The 17,500-nt window shown below is 34.4% G+C and overlaps 3 non-coding genes across 3 annotated transcripts; 2 read left to right on the top strand and 1 right to left on the bottom strand.

The window, feature by feature from the left end:
* The first annotated feature begins 13,803 nt into the window (after window positions 1-13,803).
* Window positions 13,804-13,922, top strand: LOC128670451 (5S ribosomal RNA). Its single transcript, XR_008404767.1, has one exon. It is a non-coding gene; the product is annotated as a 5S ribosomal RNA (ribosomal RNA).
* A 1,418-nt stretch (window positions 13,923-15,340) lies between these two features.
* LOC128670447 (5S ribosomal RNA) lies at window positions 15,341-15,459 on the top strand. The gene has a single exon (XR_008404764.1). It is a non-coding gene; the product is annotated as a 5S ribosomal RNA (ribosomal RNA).
* A 1,058-nt stretch (window positions 15,460-16,517) lies between these two features.
* Window positions 16,518-16,589, bottom strand: TRNAG-UCC (transfer RNA glycine (anticodon UCC)). Its single transcript has one exon. It is a non-coding gene; the product is annotated as a tRNA-Gly (tRNA).
* Window positions 16,590-17,500: the final 911 nt, after the last annotated feature.

The following is a 17,500-nucleotide window of genomic DNA, read 5'->3' as shown; positions in this document are numbered from 1 at the left end:
AGACATGCGGCCTAACCGGAGGTAGTTCATTCTCTGACTTAGAGAAAGAAAGAAAAGAAAGAAAGAAAACATTTATTTGCCAAAAACATGAGTACAAATAGTCAAAATGAATTAGACCTACACGTTTTACCGAATATAGGTATGCAAATATAATTAAATAAAGAGGAGCATGCTATCCACTACAAATCCAAAACAAACTATAATGAACTATAATGTACTATACTAGCCCTAAATTCTATCCGAGTCTATCATTAAAGAAATCATTTAAAGTATAATAACATTTATCAGTTAATAAAGACTTGAGGTGCTTTTTAAATAGATTTAAATTTAAGCTTTTATATTGATTTGGAATTTTGTTGTAAATTTTCGGTGCCATACATGCTATGCTATTACCGAGTAAAGCAGTTTTTGATGGGTGCATGCATAATCGATAGATATCTCGATGATTCCTCAATACAACATCAGCTAGACGAGGGAATAAATGAGCATTGGTTTTCACAAATGTTGCTACCTCAAGTATGTAAAGTGACGGAAGTGTAAGAATTTTGTGTTCTTTAAAAAACGGCTGACAACTATCAGTGCTTTGGAGTCTAAACATTGCGCGAATACAGCGTTTTTGCATTTTAAAAGCTATATCCTTATCCGTCGAATTGCCCCAAAAATTATTCCATATCTAAGTATTGATTCCACTAAACCATGATAAGCTGTAAGAAGCGCTTTTATGTTTAATTCATTTGAGAGTTTAAATAGTACAAACGCCGAGCTACTAAGTCTTTTACTAAGACCATCTATATGGGGTTTCCAGTTTAATTTAGAATCTATAATTTACAAGATTGATTGAACAGTAAACAAAACTATAGTTACTAATATTTAATTTTCGTTTCATTAAACATATTAGTTAAATGAAAATAAATCGTTATTAATTTTCTGTTTCGTTAATTACCAGATATGCTTTTTATATTCGGGACGATGTTCTAATACATGTTAATATTGTTGTGACTTAGAATAATAATTTTAAATTAAATTAAGAAGTTACCCAATTGTTCTGATTATCTTAGTTTGATTTCACACATATATATACTCGCCCTAGATATAAACGCTTCATCCCGTCACCTAGCTCTCGTACTATAAGCCAGTTACAATTCGGCACTACTAGACTAACGACTGGCCCACTGACACGGTTCCGCTATCGCCGTCACTGTCGTATTGTTTTAATTTTGATTTATTTCAAAGTCTGTCTCTCTCTCTCGCGATTTTGGATCGGAGCAAGTTTTTAAATCTTCTATTGATTGTTCGACATTTACTTTGATATAATTTAATTGACATACGTCAAAGCGACTTGAAATTTGTTAAATGAATGAAGAACGAAGAATCATTTGATTATTAAACATATTAAGAATTTTTGAGGAATATAAACAGAACATATTAGTACTGGCTTCAAATTTATGAGATTGCTGTTTTCTTACACCAATGTCATATTTATTATTAATATAACAAATTTACTATCGTTGTCACTTGTACACTTACTGTCGTCGAAAAATCACGTCGTCTCACTCCCATATTCTTCCTATTCTGTCTCCAACTCTGCAACCATCTTGAGATCCCGACGCTCAAAGACTGAGAGAGAGAGAGAGAGAGAGAGATCTCTGCAGCTCTAGCCATCCAAGACACGAAAGGCAAAATGGTATTGTTAAAAAATATACGTTCCGTGAATAGCCCGCGTCAGTAACACCTCGCTCAACAACAGTCGTCCGATGGGAGATATCCGTACAATAGGAAGCGATGGTGCTAATATGATTTTTGGCGATTGCATTGTTTCCTCGTTAAAACGTCAGCCGCCGATGCTATCTGGGAATTCGTTTATTTTGACAGTTATTTTGGCGCGAACTGGACCCGTTATTTTTGTGATTAATATGTTTTATTAGTTCTAGAAACAGCTTGAGCAATTATTTTTAAATTTGCTATAATGTATTGCCGTTATTTTTTCTTGAATTCTTTTCTCATATTCAGGGTAGGCACAGTAGGTATTCCAGTTCTTTGTTTCGTTTTGTCACATGTAATTTAAATCCATACTCCCTTCTTATTCATATACCATTCTTGGCTCACTCTATGGTTCTCTTCTACGGACTGTGGTCGCTTGTTGACTTAATTTCTGAAAGAACTCAATGTTCGACAATGTTTTGATCAAACTTTTTTACTTTCACGTTCAAAATGTAACGCAGTAATGGGAGCAAGTTTATTTCTGAAAAACAAATGGAAAATTAACTGGTAAAGGAGCCGATGAAAATATTGGCATAATAGCTACCCCAAAAGTCCCGCTCAAGTACCTAGTATAGAGGAAAGCAAAGAAATGAATAACACTCTACAGAAGTTCTTATAATTATGACGTTGTAAAGTTTTAAGTCACATCACAATATCATATCACCGTCAATATAGACCTAAGTTATTACGCACAATTGTCTTTACATTTCAATTAACACTGGAACGCGAGCATCACGCCGACCGCCCGAAACCGTAAAGGGGTCAAACACGCTCCTTTCATTTTCTTTGTGCCCGTGCTCGAAAAACGGACCTAATGGTGCTCGAAATGATAACTGTTGTTGAGGCCCTTGTGGTAGTGTTATTTCGCAATGTTTCATCATATTCTTTTATTTCATCGTGCAAATAAATTTCGTAGGTTTGGCCTAGACTATCTTTATCGCTTTTTTACATTGGAGGTCCCGGGTTTGATCCCCAGTTAAGAAGACGGAAAATGACCTTTTTCAGATTGACAAAATTACTAATATGTAATGTTTGATTTGGTATTTTCTTGATAATTTTAAATCTAGGATAATTTATGTATTTTAAAAACTCAGGACGATACGCATTGATCAATGTTATTATAATTTAAACTACTTATTAAACTCGAGAAAGTTATAAAAAATTGTCGTGCAAATGTTGGATTTAATGCCATGAGGCATTGTCTACCCATTCAACCATGATCGATATCGACACTAACAATAATTTTTTTAATAAAAAATACTGTTAACCATTTTATATTGCACAGCATCTTACATCATATTTACCCAATTTCGGCGTCTAAAAGCGGTCCTTCGCCTCCTACCACCTGCAACTCATGTCTCGGAGGTAACTGTACTTCGATACAAGAACGGACGTGATCATCACCATGTCGTCATCGAGTGGGAACATGACGAGAGTAAAATAACAATACTCAATAATTACAGTTATAGGTGTAACAAGTCGTATTGTGCCATTTTTGAAGTTGGATAAATAGTTTTGTTAATTTGCATTGAGGTCACAATGTTAATGTTAACTGTGATGACATGTTTTATCGATGAGTTTGACAGGATCTCGGGATGTACTATTCTTATTTATAGACAAAACGACTGACAAGAGAAATATTACACTCACAAAGAGTGAACGACTGACAAGATAAATATTAATTTCTCTTGTCAGTCGTTCACTCTTGACAATGTGTTCGTGATTATTGGTCGGTATTTTTGGGCTTGTTCTTCAAATATATGATAGTATATATAAATATAGTAGGTAGGTAGTATATAATAAATATGCATTAGTATACTAATGAATATTTATCATATATATATATTATATATACGGACCGTCCCGGCTTCACTCGGGTAAAAACATAATAAATTACACACTTAAATTATACCCACCTTCCCCAGGAATACCCAGGAATACATACTACATTCTATTCGTGAAAACCGCATAAAAATTCGTGCAGTAGTTTTTGAGTTTATCGCGAACAGACAGACAAACGCGGCAGAGGACTTTGTTTTATAATATGTAAGGATATGTATCTCATATTATTTCTTTATAATTATAATATATATTTCATTAAGTTTTTTCTCTCTTTCTGTCTCCAGAATTATCTTCAGGCCTTCTTCCAATTGCAAAAATTATTTGAGGGAAATAATTTTTGCAATTGGAAGAAGGCCTGAAGAAAATTTTGGAGACAGAAAGAGAGAAAAAACTAAATTAAATATATAATGAAGTGATAATAGAATAACAAACACCAAAATTTTAGTTTTTAGTAACAATGCCTATTTAAATTTTTGAGCAATATTACCTAAAAATGCATTCATCATACAAATTCTGTCCCCATCGCTGGCAAGAACCCACGTGAGTCTAAAATTCAAGTTTACGTTGTGGTGGGGGCCGGAGGGGGGATGGCCCGGTTCCGATAACGGTGTGAGCTTTTTGCGAATGCCAAATTTACGCGACGTTCGCCTCCTTTTGGTTCTGCTTGATTCGTCCCTGGCGTCATAAATTTTAATGTAAATCAAAACTTGTAAGCGTGAGAAATTTTAATGTAAATCAAACTAGTGATTTATTGCAGCTTTAGTAATTATTACAATGATTGGATTAGATGTTCACTGGGTATATTAAGAAATAAATGAACAATTTTAGCCAACAATGCGATAGGATGAAAACAATATAATTGCACTGCAGACCCGGCAAAAGCCTTCATAATGGTCCCACGTAAATATCTTAAACGACTCTGGGGTATTAGCATAAAAAAAATATGCTTCTTTGTATAACACACACTATCCTTGCTAATACTTATTTGAAACCAGCCTTAGATAGTTTAACTATCCATACAAATACTTGCTGAACTATTATGTTAATGAAGCATTAGTAAGGATAGTTATTGATAACTCATAGCTTATGCCATAGCTAGTCGTAGTGGTCTTTAGAGAAAAGGTTGCAGTGAAGTTTGTTGAGCCGCTTATTCTTCACTTGTGTTTTGGAATTCAGTTGTAGACTTAGTTTTAAGTAAATCTTTGACGTCAACAAGTAATGTATCCTAAATCGAATGAATATTTTTTAATTTTGAATTTGCCTATTATAGGGGAAAATTGATCGGTTCCAACGGGCGTACACCTCTTCCGACGCTCCAAGAATCCGGCAAACATGGTTTATTATTAACCCACTTGCTTCAGTCTCCGACTACATTATAATTGTGCTGGGTTAATTGTGTTACGGCCGCCAATACATGTAATTTGGATCTAACAAGCGTTTTCTGTGTAATTTGAATGTTAAGCCGTTTTTTGTTTGTTTTGTTTTTGTTCTTTAACGTTTGTAATATTTTTATGTAAAAGTTAATACGTTAATGAATAAATCATGTTATGAATTAATGAACGTTAAAGCTTTAATTTTGATGTCAAATGTTTGGATTTTAATGACCTGAAAGAAATATTTTTGATGATGATCTATGAATGTGTTATCGGGGTATAACTCCTAAAAGGTAAATTTAAAAAATAGGTAAACAATAACTATACAGTATAACGTCTTTACCCATTACGGGTAGACAGAGCCAAGAGTTGCGAAGCTATAAGTGCAAGCAGCTAGCACGTTCTGTATATTTACTTCCTTCCCAGACCAACATGGAAGATAATTCAAATGAGTCGATGATTTTCCAAGAAATGTAATCGATCAAAATTATTCATCACAGTCTCATAACCAGGTTAGACGCAGCTTGTAGACCTCAGAATAGGCCCCTCTATAACCTTCCGTGGATTCCCAAAACTGATTAAACTAGCCCTTCGTCCACTAAAATCAATTCTTAATATACTAATTGTACTCTGAAATTGCTTGAATAACTTAATCGTACCAAAATAAATTCATAGATTAAATTTAATACGAGAAAGATACGTGTACAAAAGCGGACTTATCCCGTATAGGGATCTCTTACAGTTAGATGTATTAACATCTGTATATATTGTTTGTGGGTAGAGAGGTCGTAATAAAGAGTTCAAGGCGTCGGACATTGGTATTTGCTGTCATTTATTCGGTAACTTTATCTCTCTCCCTCTCATCTGAATGCTTCTGGTTGTATGTTCGATTACGATGCTTCGAAGCTTGAAGGGTCTGCTGCATATGAAACCTTTAATTGAAAGATTTTAAAATTTAAGGATCATTTATGGTCTGCCCGACGTCAACGTTCTTTGGAAACGCGTTAGTTTCCCATTACGTTTATAATCATCGAGTTAATATAATTTCCAACACACCAAGACACTAAGACATTTCTGAGTGACACCAAGTTTACGAGTTCCATCTTTCCGGCAGATAATACCTTAATATTGACCTGGTTATGAGACTATACCGATTATTTTTGATTTGTTGGAGATTATTATCGATTAATGTAAATATAACAGTTATTTTTTATATAATTCTTTATCGTCGTTACAGATGTTAAGTTATAGCTTTATATCTTACGAGGTAGACAGAGCCCAGATTTGCGAAACTCAAGGATCACGTTTAGCTATGGTGGACTTATTGGGTAGTGACAGGTTCCTGGCGCCTCGCCTGTGGAGGAATCTTCAGTTTATAGCGCTTTCCCTTTATTGACTTTTATAATCTACGTGGAAGAAAAAGCAGCTGGTACATTGTATATTTTTATTTTCATTCCATATCAGTATGGAAAACGTCTTTGTTTAAATTATAATCACATTTAAAATTATGCATTACCTATGTATTATGCACAAGAAACCTTTGCTTGTTATTATATTGGCCAAATTGGCATGTTTTGAACTCTGAATTACAATCATTGTAAATTAAAAAGTCCTTAAAAATTATAAAAGTTATAATTTAGTAAAATTTTGATAAAAGTTAAGAAATATATTTTTACCGTTCCATTTGATACAATTCCCACGGATCAACATTTATTAACCCATAAAACACCAGTTGATACCAGTTTCATTCATTCTATTGATTGTTGACAGTTATTTGCAAAAAAATATTTATCGATCGGTTCTATTAACCAAATTTTTAAGATGCCTTATTTTATAACACTACTAGCTTTTGCCCGCGGCTCCGCCCACGGCTCACGCCCAAAATTAAAGGTACCCTTAGTTCTTCTCCGTACTTCAACTCTCTCTCTAATCTGAGCATTTTCCTAGTTTCTTTCGCAGCCATAAAGTGTTGGAGTCCACGGACAGCCTTTTAAATTTTTTTTTCTTCAAATTAACGTGGTATTTACTGAAAATGTTGTTCACTTAAACTACATATTTTCTTACCATACCCTGCTTTGCTACTTATCTAGATAGTTAGATTGTTAGGGTAGTTTGTCTGTGGTCATTTTATAGATGTACGTAACGGTAAATTAATACCTTGTTCCGAAATTACCATTTTGTAAATCTTTATTGATCCTTCGCCGTCATCGCCGAAACTTCAAAGTTAACCGACAGTTAATAAGACGGTATGCAACTAACAGAGGCTTACCGTAACGAACTGTATAACGCAATAAAATTTACAACTTTCTTTGATGAAAGGCTGCAGGTATGTTTGTTTGTTTTGGTGCGCACACCGTTTAAATTGCGGTAGGTTGCAAAAAATGCACTTCCTTTTTTGTGTCTGGCACCGCGTTATATTTTTTTATCGTGGTTTTAAAGTTAGAAATTCATGTCGCCGGCTTGCTTACTTACTTTCTAGATGAGCCAAAAGTGGACAAATAGGCATCGCAGTTTTTGCAATATGTATTTTTCAACATTGATTTCCACAATGGACATTGTAAATGTGTCTAAAAATAAACAAAGCGAGAGAATTTCGAGCGTAAAGGGTAAATATTGAGTTTGAGAGAAATATTGAGTTACACAAATATTTTAATTAACATTTTGAGCATGAGCTGATGCGCAATAGAAAATAATGCGAAATTTTATCCTTTTTCAGATCGAAATTAGTATTGGACACGCTCTTTCTATATTGCACATATTTTATTGATATGTGACGATTTCTACCTATCTTGTCTCCTTCCGCAAACAAGATATTTCCAACATCCAAGAAATATTCTTGTTTTTATTAAAAATACCTAGATAAATAAGATTTCTACTGCTTGTGAATCGTATTTAATATTATTTAGAGGCATTCGCACATTCCCGCGATATTCGGTCGGCGGCGTCCGTGGTATGTTGTCGCCTGTCATGGCTCCTACACACTGTCGGTGAGCTCGGGCAGCGGCACGCGAGTGACCGTACATTGCGTAGTTTATATGTAAGAATTGTTTTACCGCAAGAAAAAAAACAGCAATATACGTCGAAACCGCCAAAGTTCGACAAATAATGTATAGCCAGCATTACGACTTGTTTCGTGTCGGAAATCACTGCATATACATGCACCTCGCACTTGTTTACGTCCGCGACACGCTCAGCAATGGATTTAACAGGTGCGCTAATTCTTAACCAAGTTAATTCTAAGGAGCGCTATCAAGTTTTAATCCAAGTTAGAAAAAACCCTAGATCCGGACACTTTGTTGTGTTGTTTTTTTATTGTAGTAAAAAATATTTAAAACGCTATATTATTTGTCAAATAAACGACACATTTCTGTGCTGCATTGTTCACATGAAAAATACTAACGTTAAAACTATAAATGTTGTCTATGAAACTATGGCTACGTAGAATAACCATCGCTGTTCAGAGATGGAACGCAACACCAAGTCAGAGCACCCACCGGGTACTGACGGCCCCATGTCAATTTCAGGACTACATGGATCTCCCTTCACGCTGCGGTAATAGGGAAAAATTTGCTATGAATTTGTATAGGTCGATGTGACTGTACTGTGCCAGAACTGCATTAACCACTTAACTCGCTGTTTGTGGAAATTTTTAATAAATAAGGCGCTGTTATATTAAGTATTAATGATTCGATATTATAGTAAGAAAAACCATTAGAAAAAAAATTGGTATATTTTTTATCAATGTAGCTTGTCCATCCATATGGCTAAAATTGTGAACAACATATTTTTTACAACCCATCAAGAGCTTTTTACCGCCCTTTGCTTTACAATGACAAAGCAACACATGTTAAATATTTTAAGAGAAAGACTTTTACACCAAACATAATCGTTGCATTCATACAAACAATTTGCAATTATCTGTTTTTGAACAATTCTGTTTAAATGTTTGGCCCCAAATGTGTCCACGGATTGTTAAATTTCACGGACATTTGGCACGTGGAACATTACCAACAATGTTGTCTTGTTTATCAAATAACTATCATTGTTTTATTATTTCGACTATTTTACAGAGTATTAACAAAATACAGAGTATTAACAAAATACAGAGTATTAACAAAATACAGAGTATTAACAAAATACAGAGTATTAACAAAATACAGAGTATTAACAAAACACAGAGTATTAACAAAATACAGAGTATTAACAAAATACAGAGTATTAACAAAATACAGAGTATTAACAAAATATGTACCTACATATTCAACATTCTTTTTTCATCTTAGCTTCAATATTTGACGTCATGAAGTGATTTATTTATTTAGCTAACGGTACACACGGGCTAAATACAACGGTACACAATGTGTATCCTTTTAAAGTATTTAAGAAGAAAAAATAGGCACTTACAAACATTTCTTCAATATTATCATCCTAAACACGTTGACTCACATTCGTCAATCTCACAAAACTGCAAACAATTCCTAACAAGTATCTTCCATCCATCCACGAACACATCACACTCAGGTGATGAACATCACATAAACTTATTGACGTCAAATATTTACTAAAACCATGACTGCCGCCGACATCCAAAGCGCAGACGAAGAAGCGGCGGTGAAACAAACTTCACCGCAGTCTTTACTCCAAAGACGTCAATCAACAAATGTGGGTCTTATAAGTATAATATAAATCATACAATTGTACGAAATGGTTTAGTTATTAGTTTATTTAGATAGACCTAAAATTGTTGGCGTGAATTCAAATTCAAATTCAAATTCAAAATTCTTTATTCAATTTAGGATGATACACATCACTTATTGACGTCAAAACGTGATGTCGTTAAGTCCTAACTTAATGACATCACGCAATATGTATAGTCTCACTGCACGAGATGCCATAGACCGAAGCAAAGTAAAGTAGAAAATCGAACTCTGGACTCCGACACTCAGATAATAGAGAGAGAGAGAAAGAGGCTACAAGTAGCAGTAGTCGATAACTTTGAAGCTTTGATAAATTATTTTTCGCCTTTAATAAATTGTACAATGATACAATATATAATTTACACAGACCAAAAGCGAAAAAATGTCACAATAAATTTAGCTACAACATTATCTCCCGTAACATCAATTTAATATATACTATATATTGTGTAAATTCCACCTTGTCTACCATCCTATATGATAAACTTCAGCCGAGACTGGATCATCTATACACCTGCTAAAAATAACAGAATTCATGGACATAGTTTTAGACCACGAATAACTTATCTTTGAAAGTAGTTTAATTGATATACACATTTGCATGAATTAGTCGGCAATAACAGTAGTAAACATGTATCGTTGTCAAAATATAATTGGACCGGAAGTACACTGCCTAATCACATTGGCACGTACTTACTTTACACTGGTACGTACTTTACAGCTTTCGTACAGTAATTCTTGTCTAGTTAACACTGCTGGCCTCTATTTAATTGTAATCGAGGCGGTTTTTGTAATTTTGCTAAGTTGATGTGCTGACGTTCAATAGCATTTCCAAGCAGGGTTGACGTCAAACTGGCGGTTGTAAGATCATAGTCAATTCTTTAAAACAAATATTTGATGTTTATTTTTTATGCTGGTCGCAGATTTATTTTCAAATACATTTTTGACGTCAATATATATATATATATATATATATATATATATATATAATATCGGAAATACAGAGATCACAGTAAGTTGAAGATAGAATTTCGAATTTAAATGAGCCCCGAATATCATCGGGAACACGCGAGGATGAGATCGATACACTCTAGTACACATATCAGCATACCTGTGCAGGATTGACGATAAACCCAGCGCCTAAGACATGCGACCCAGTGATGTCGACCAGGCTCGCAGCGCAACCCAAAATGGAAGTGGAGCGCGCGACACCGTTTCCACAATTCGGAGACACCGAATTCTCGGGCACACCAGCCATTTATTTATATTATAAACCAAAATATACTCATAATACAAATTGTAATACATACATTGCCACGCCTGTTTCCCATGGGGGTGGCATGAGGGTTATACAAATATTTTACTAGTCTGGAAAAGTCGAAAAGCTTTACCTTTTATAAATAAATTCAACGCGCAACCACTGAAAAATAATTTTTCATTCCAGCTAATACATCCACAGACCCAGTATGTCCATAGATGAATTTACTCTCAGATTCTTCCCTAAAATTAGATTGGTTTGCGTGGGACTTTTTGCGAAGAAATTGAAAATACTGTAATGCGTATACCCATTACTGAGTGTGCCCCAGGCCTTAGCAATCTCGCAGAAATCGAGAGCACGACAATCGGCAGCGTCGAACCGGAGCGCGTCCATTAAGTGAGGAAAGAAAGGTCCATCCCCCCTCTGTACCCCCCATTTTTACGAATACTTCACAATAACACCTTCCACCACAGGAGTGAAGGTATGGTATATCTTTGTGCTCTTTATACGACATCGGCGAATTCTATAATATAGTATTATTGTTTATTGAATATGATAATAAATATATAAATAAATAATAAATAAGAATTCGGCTTCAGAATATTTTAAAGTTTATTTTTTTACGCAGTCACTGGGCTTCGGGATGTCACAGTCGAGAATGCAACCGGAAACAAGAGAGATGAGAAAGAGATATTAATAGAATAAAATTGTATAGATTTACCTATTCCCAGCAGTGGGCCACGGAGTACCAGTCTTTACAATGAAGATACAAATTTTGCGCAAGTTTGATTCAGACTTGTTCACTTCCACGTTGCGCGTGGGAGGTGCGATTCGCCACACCATCGGCGTCTGGGCTTGTTTGCGCAGTGTGTGTTTGTCACGTAGCCATTATCTCGGAAATCGTACAATAGTCAGTTTGAAGGCTTCGAAGTGATTTATTGCTGTTTAATATTTTGTTTGAGAGATTTAAGTCAAATGGAGAGAGACGAGACACCGGTGAACATTTAAATAGTAGTGACTTCCGTGATTGTACACAGTTGTAGGACTAATAAAAATAAATTTACCCAAAAATATCTTTATCATCAGTTATATTATAGTTTAATACAATGTAATATTATGCGTTCAAACAGAACGAGATGAGTTAATTTTGATTAGGCATAGAATACACGGATTTGCGAAACTCGAAAGCTATATTTAGCACATAATACAAGTAAAATAAACATTTAGGTACTAGATAAAGGTTTCTGGTATATAACCTTTCTGGCAGTGGCAAAACTTATAGAAAACAACGTAACTAAAACGTGCTGCGTCGTCGCAACGGAGCAATAACGGAGGAAAATGAGCTTTCAGTTTTTGATGGAGTGTTCGGTTAGTTATTGGACTGTGTTTTGTGGTGCTGGCTTAGGTTCGTCGCTGTGGAGAATTAAAATTGCAGGAAGAAGAAGGGCGATACAATACAATGTTGCCAGTAGTAAATAATAAACTTAATGTTGCTAGTCGCAACATGGAGTGCCACAGATATGGCAATTCTCAACTTTTTAAACCTTACTTTTAGAGTTAATTCTGTCAAATTCAAGACAACGTTAATAAGATTCTTGGATACTGCAAAACGAAACCTTCTAATATAAAGGCTTAAATATTTATGATACAAGAAACTAGACATAAGAGTGACAGGTATCCATCTGGCTTTGTTCTAAGCTTCACAAAAGCTCAGTTACACGGTTACCTTTAAAAGCTTCCAGGAACGCAAGGTGCTACTGGATTGTACAATCACAAAGTAGTTATAAATAAAAACAAGTGTATGGAATGACAGATAAAAGCCAACTAAAGGTTTTTTCTTAAAAGTTTTTTTTTTAAATTACGTGTAGATGCAGTAGCGAAGGTAAATATTTTGGTTGAGCATTGTTCGGTCGTATTGTGCACAGTGGGGCGTTATTGGCAAAAGTTTTTCAAACTATCGAGTCACCTGTCTTTTAATTGTGAGTCAAGCGTTACTCATTTTAGTTTAGTCGACTTCTTTGATGATCTGCTACTGTAGAATCGATTACCTGTTGACGGTGCTCAGAAATTCCACCGTTCAAGAAACAATCGAAATGGAAAAAAAAACGAATAAGTACGAGTCGGGTCGAAAGTGCGGAGCTTTAAAAAAAAGTGGCTAATTGGCACAGACATAGAAGCGTAACTTGATGTTCTAAGTACTTATAATGTCTGTGCTGATTATAGAATAATTATTACTAGGGTACTGTGCTAATTATGATAGAATGATAAATGCAATTCTATAAAATAATTATATTTCAGTTTTTATCCAAGTTGGTAGGTTGGTTGGTAACACTGGTAGATAATGCATGCCAAAATTTAGTGGATTCCGCATACATTGATGGTTCTTCCTTGCGGTTAATAAAAGCTCATTTAAAAACTACGTAATGTTCGTGGACTCGCGTGATCTGTCCGAATTCGGAGATAGTGTGAAACCTACATGTAGTGTGTAGCCGACATGAGTACATTTTTGTATGAAGGCTGCCAGCCATTCTTTTTCAAAACACCCATAGTTACTCCATCTATGTAATTGTTGTAGTACTAAAACTATGTATGTCGAAATTATGATTGACTGTGCTTTTTATAGTTTGCACATAAAACTCGAAATGGCGCTATAATTTTTGCTAAAGAGTTTGTGACTTGTCCGATAGAGGGCGTTAAAGCAAAATTTATTATTATTCCGGATAAAGAATTTATTATTCACAAATTATATTGTAATTGTGCAATAGCTAACATTTGAAAAATATAATTATATAATTACAGTTCATTAAAGCAGTAAATCATAAATTCAAAATGACAATGTGCATACTTGTACATGTATTTCTTCCATTTGAGTGCCAACGTCCATACCACGTTGAAAACACCGGTTCTCGTCCGATCACCGAAGTTAAGCAACGTCGGGCGTGGTCAGTACTTGGATGGGTGACCGCCTGGGAACACCACGTGATGTTGGCTTTTTGCTCACAATTGCAAATTTTTGCGGTTTGTCATTTAATTTTAACATGCTTAACTATAATTTTGTCCCAAGTATCCCATGGAAAACCACATTGGGGAGTTAATAAAGAGCAAAATAATGGTACAGGTACTTTTACGAAGTACGAGGACCATTATTTGTTTTTCTGTCCTTTTTTTTATGTTTCTTTATTTATGTTACAATATTTTTATATGAAAAACACAAGTACCACCAACAAAAACTTATAGGTTTATACGTGGTAAGGCGAGTCACTATTCATTACAATTTTACACAGTTAATATATACTTAGTTCTTAAGCATTAATTTACATTTGGTACTGGTTTCTAAATTAATTATTTTCTCACAAATATTGTTAGTTGATCAATAGATGGCAGAAAATACTCCCACATAATTTTACCGGGTATATCTAGGTCGGTATGTTAAGTTCCGCAAGCTCAAGCTTCTAGTTTTAACTTTTAAGAGAGTTATTTGTTTCTGGTTTTCACACACAATTTCCATTTTAATTTTATCATATATATTTATATAACTTTACAATGCCTAAATAAGTCTGTTGTTTTAAAATAATTTATTGTTACTAGAGTACAAACTTAATTTGAAAAAACTAGATAAACGTCCCGACAATACGTTTTCGAAGTGTAACTAGGCAAGTACAATACATCACCTGTCCATATTCTGGGACTAGAGATTCCCACTTTAAAGATCCTGAAAAATCTCATTCGCTTCCTCTATACTCATCACACTCTTCATGCATGCACGTAACTTAAACAATGGTAATTAAATTTAAAAGAATACAATGATTTAAAATTGTGCTAATGACCGCGGCACAAAAAATAGGAAATTAGCAAATGTACCTATCAGATAAGTCATACATTAAGCAGATATAGTCAGATTTTGTGGCTAAAATAAAGCTAATCCCCGATGCGGCGAGCGCGTTTCCTGCCACATTTTATGAAATATTTTGCACACCTTTTGTTTTTAATTTATGATTTGTAACATTATCTACACAGTTATTCTGTCTTTATTGTCTCGTCTGTACAGTATCAGCGGGACTTTTTAAAATCATCCATTTTATATTAATATTTACATACATACCTCTCACATTTTCGCTGTAGGTTTGGTTTATCTTCTTTATTTATTTATGTACACGAGATAACAGTGTAAATATAATTTACTCATTTCTATTAAAAGGCTTCTTCTTTTCGAGGCTAAAAAGAAATCGGATGAAAAAGTTTTTTTTATAATCAAACAAAGCAGCACAAAGCTGAGTACCTAGGTATGTTTTGAAAGGAATCTTATGTAATCGTGGTCGGCATTATGTATTTGTGGTCTTCCATGACCAAACCCTTCTCTTCTTTATGTACCTATTTAGAACTTGTACCTGTATTTCCTTTATACGATCGCCAACGTCCATACCACGTTGAAAACACCGGTTCTCGTCCGATCACCGAAGTTAAGCAACGTCGGGCGTGGTCAGTACTTGGATGGGTGACCGCCTGGGAACACCACGTGATGTTGGCTTTTTGCTCTACAATTGCAAAATTTTGCGGTTTATCATTTAATTTTAACATGCTGAACTATAATTTCATCCCAAGTATCCCATGGAAAACCACATTGGGAGTTAATAAAAAGTAAAATAATGCTACAGTTACTTTTACGAAGTACGAGGAGCATTATTTGTTTTTCTATTATTTTTGTTTTTTTTTTTTATATTTCTTTATTTATGTTACAATATTTTTATATGAAAAACACAAGTACCGCCAACAAAAACCCATACTTTATACGTGGTAAGGCGAGTCACTACTCATTACAATTTATATAGTTATATTTTTATCTATTTTTTAGTTGACTTGACACATGACCCAGCCCACAACCCTAGCTTCTTTAAACCACCTATAACAAAGTATAATGAAGTTGTTAAACTAATTATGATTAATGATTACTTAGGTTGACTGGAAAAATTCTATTTCTCGGATAAATCTACATTTGTACCCATTTGTTTTTTACAGCTTTACTTTGTATAATATAATATGTTATCTTCATTCAATAAAAAGTTAACAAATAAACATTTGTACTTAGGTAAATGTCAAATAAATGTTCTACCAGAATTGGGAAATTCAGTCACTCCTCTATCCAAGTCACTCTCCTGTCAAAGTCATCTTCTCAAACTGTATGCACTCCAACCGGCAAGTAAGATATATGATTCTCATACATATTTCATAGGCTCAGATGTTGTGGCTCTGTCACCGTGGAGACGACCTGGTTCGACCCCGTTTACCGGCCAAGAGAGCATTGATTCCACTGACTTATTACATTAAGAAATTGGTTTGGTGAAAAATTTGAATATATTGTATAAACTAATACAATGAATCCAATGGTGATTATTTAGATTATTTCACGCTTTTGATCAAATTTGGCTGGTTTTCTAGTATTGCATATGCGTTTGAAATACATAATCGAGATCCGTATTTTCCACATCCTCAACTCGAAGCATGATCATGTCTAAAACAATAGGTCATTTTGAAAAAAATATATAAGAGCAAAAAATTAGAAAAAATGTAAAAAGCAACAAAAAAGTGTGCGATGGCCGGGAATCGAACCCGGATCAACTGCTTGGAAGGCAACTATGCTGACCATTACACCACCATCGCTTGCGCAGTAATTTTGAAAATATCAGTCGGATGCTTTCTATCTGCCGATTGCGTCAACTAATCATTCGCTTCACGGAAAGATTGCACATAACTATTATTCAATTTTATTTACACATGTTATGTTTTATAAATTTTATTCTTTATAGGTATCAAAGCGAATAATAGGTGATATTTTAAGAACTTTTTAGGTACAAAGACAAATAGGTAAATTTAAAAATATAAAAGTTGAAAAAGAATAGTTCAAAGACTTTTAAAACACGATAATTCGAAAATAAAATGTTTATTAATTTAGCTGTTTAACATACCAGTAGGTACCTGCCAGTTATTACAGCTACACATGTCTACGTTACTGGGTACTTATTGTTATTATAACTTATTTTACAGAAAGTAGGTACACCTGCCCTCTTGAGGTACTTACATATTTTCGTGGTACAAACTCAATCTATCATATTATGTCCTTGATTTCCAAACTGGTATCATAACATAAGGTTATTAAAACAAAATTTGATTTAACATTTGAAATCTTCGTTTTTCTTCTAATAATCATCATCAAAAATTTTTTTTCCGAATTATAAACCAACCAGTGACCGGCACCCCTTCTAACACAGGTGCTCCGTCACGCGTGGCGCACCCGGGAACATACGGCAAGACCGTTTGACCATCGCTTGTCATGTTTTATTTTAACTATTAGTCCCCACTACTTTGAGCAATAGCCTCCTCAATGTTTCCAATAGGCTGATTTCAAAGTCATATTCGTCAGCTTTCTTTATATCGTTGCAAAGTTTTTATCATTTGTAAGCTAGTTACATGTAATTTGCGCATTGCCATTTAGAATTTCTTTTCATTAAATTATGTACTTGGCTCTGTAGTAGGTACCTACCTATTTTTTTTTTCAAAAACAACGCATGATC

The sequence above is a fragment of the Plodia interpunctella genome, chromosome 5, assembly GCF_027563975.2.
Source record: "Plodia interpunctella isolate USDA-ARS_2022_Savannah chromosome 5, ilPloInte3.2, whole genome shotgun sequence".
Lineage (NCBI taxonomy): Eukaryota > Metazoa > Arthropoda > Insecta > Lepidoptera > Pyralidae > Plodia > Plodia interpunctella.
Note: the sequence above shows the minus strand (reverse complement) of the source record. Positions and strands in the feature narration are given on the sequence as shown.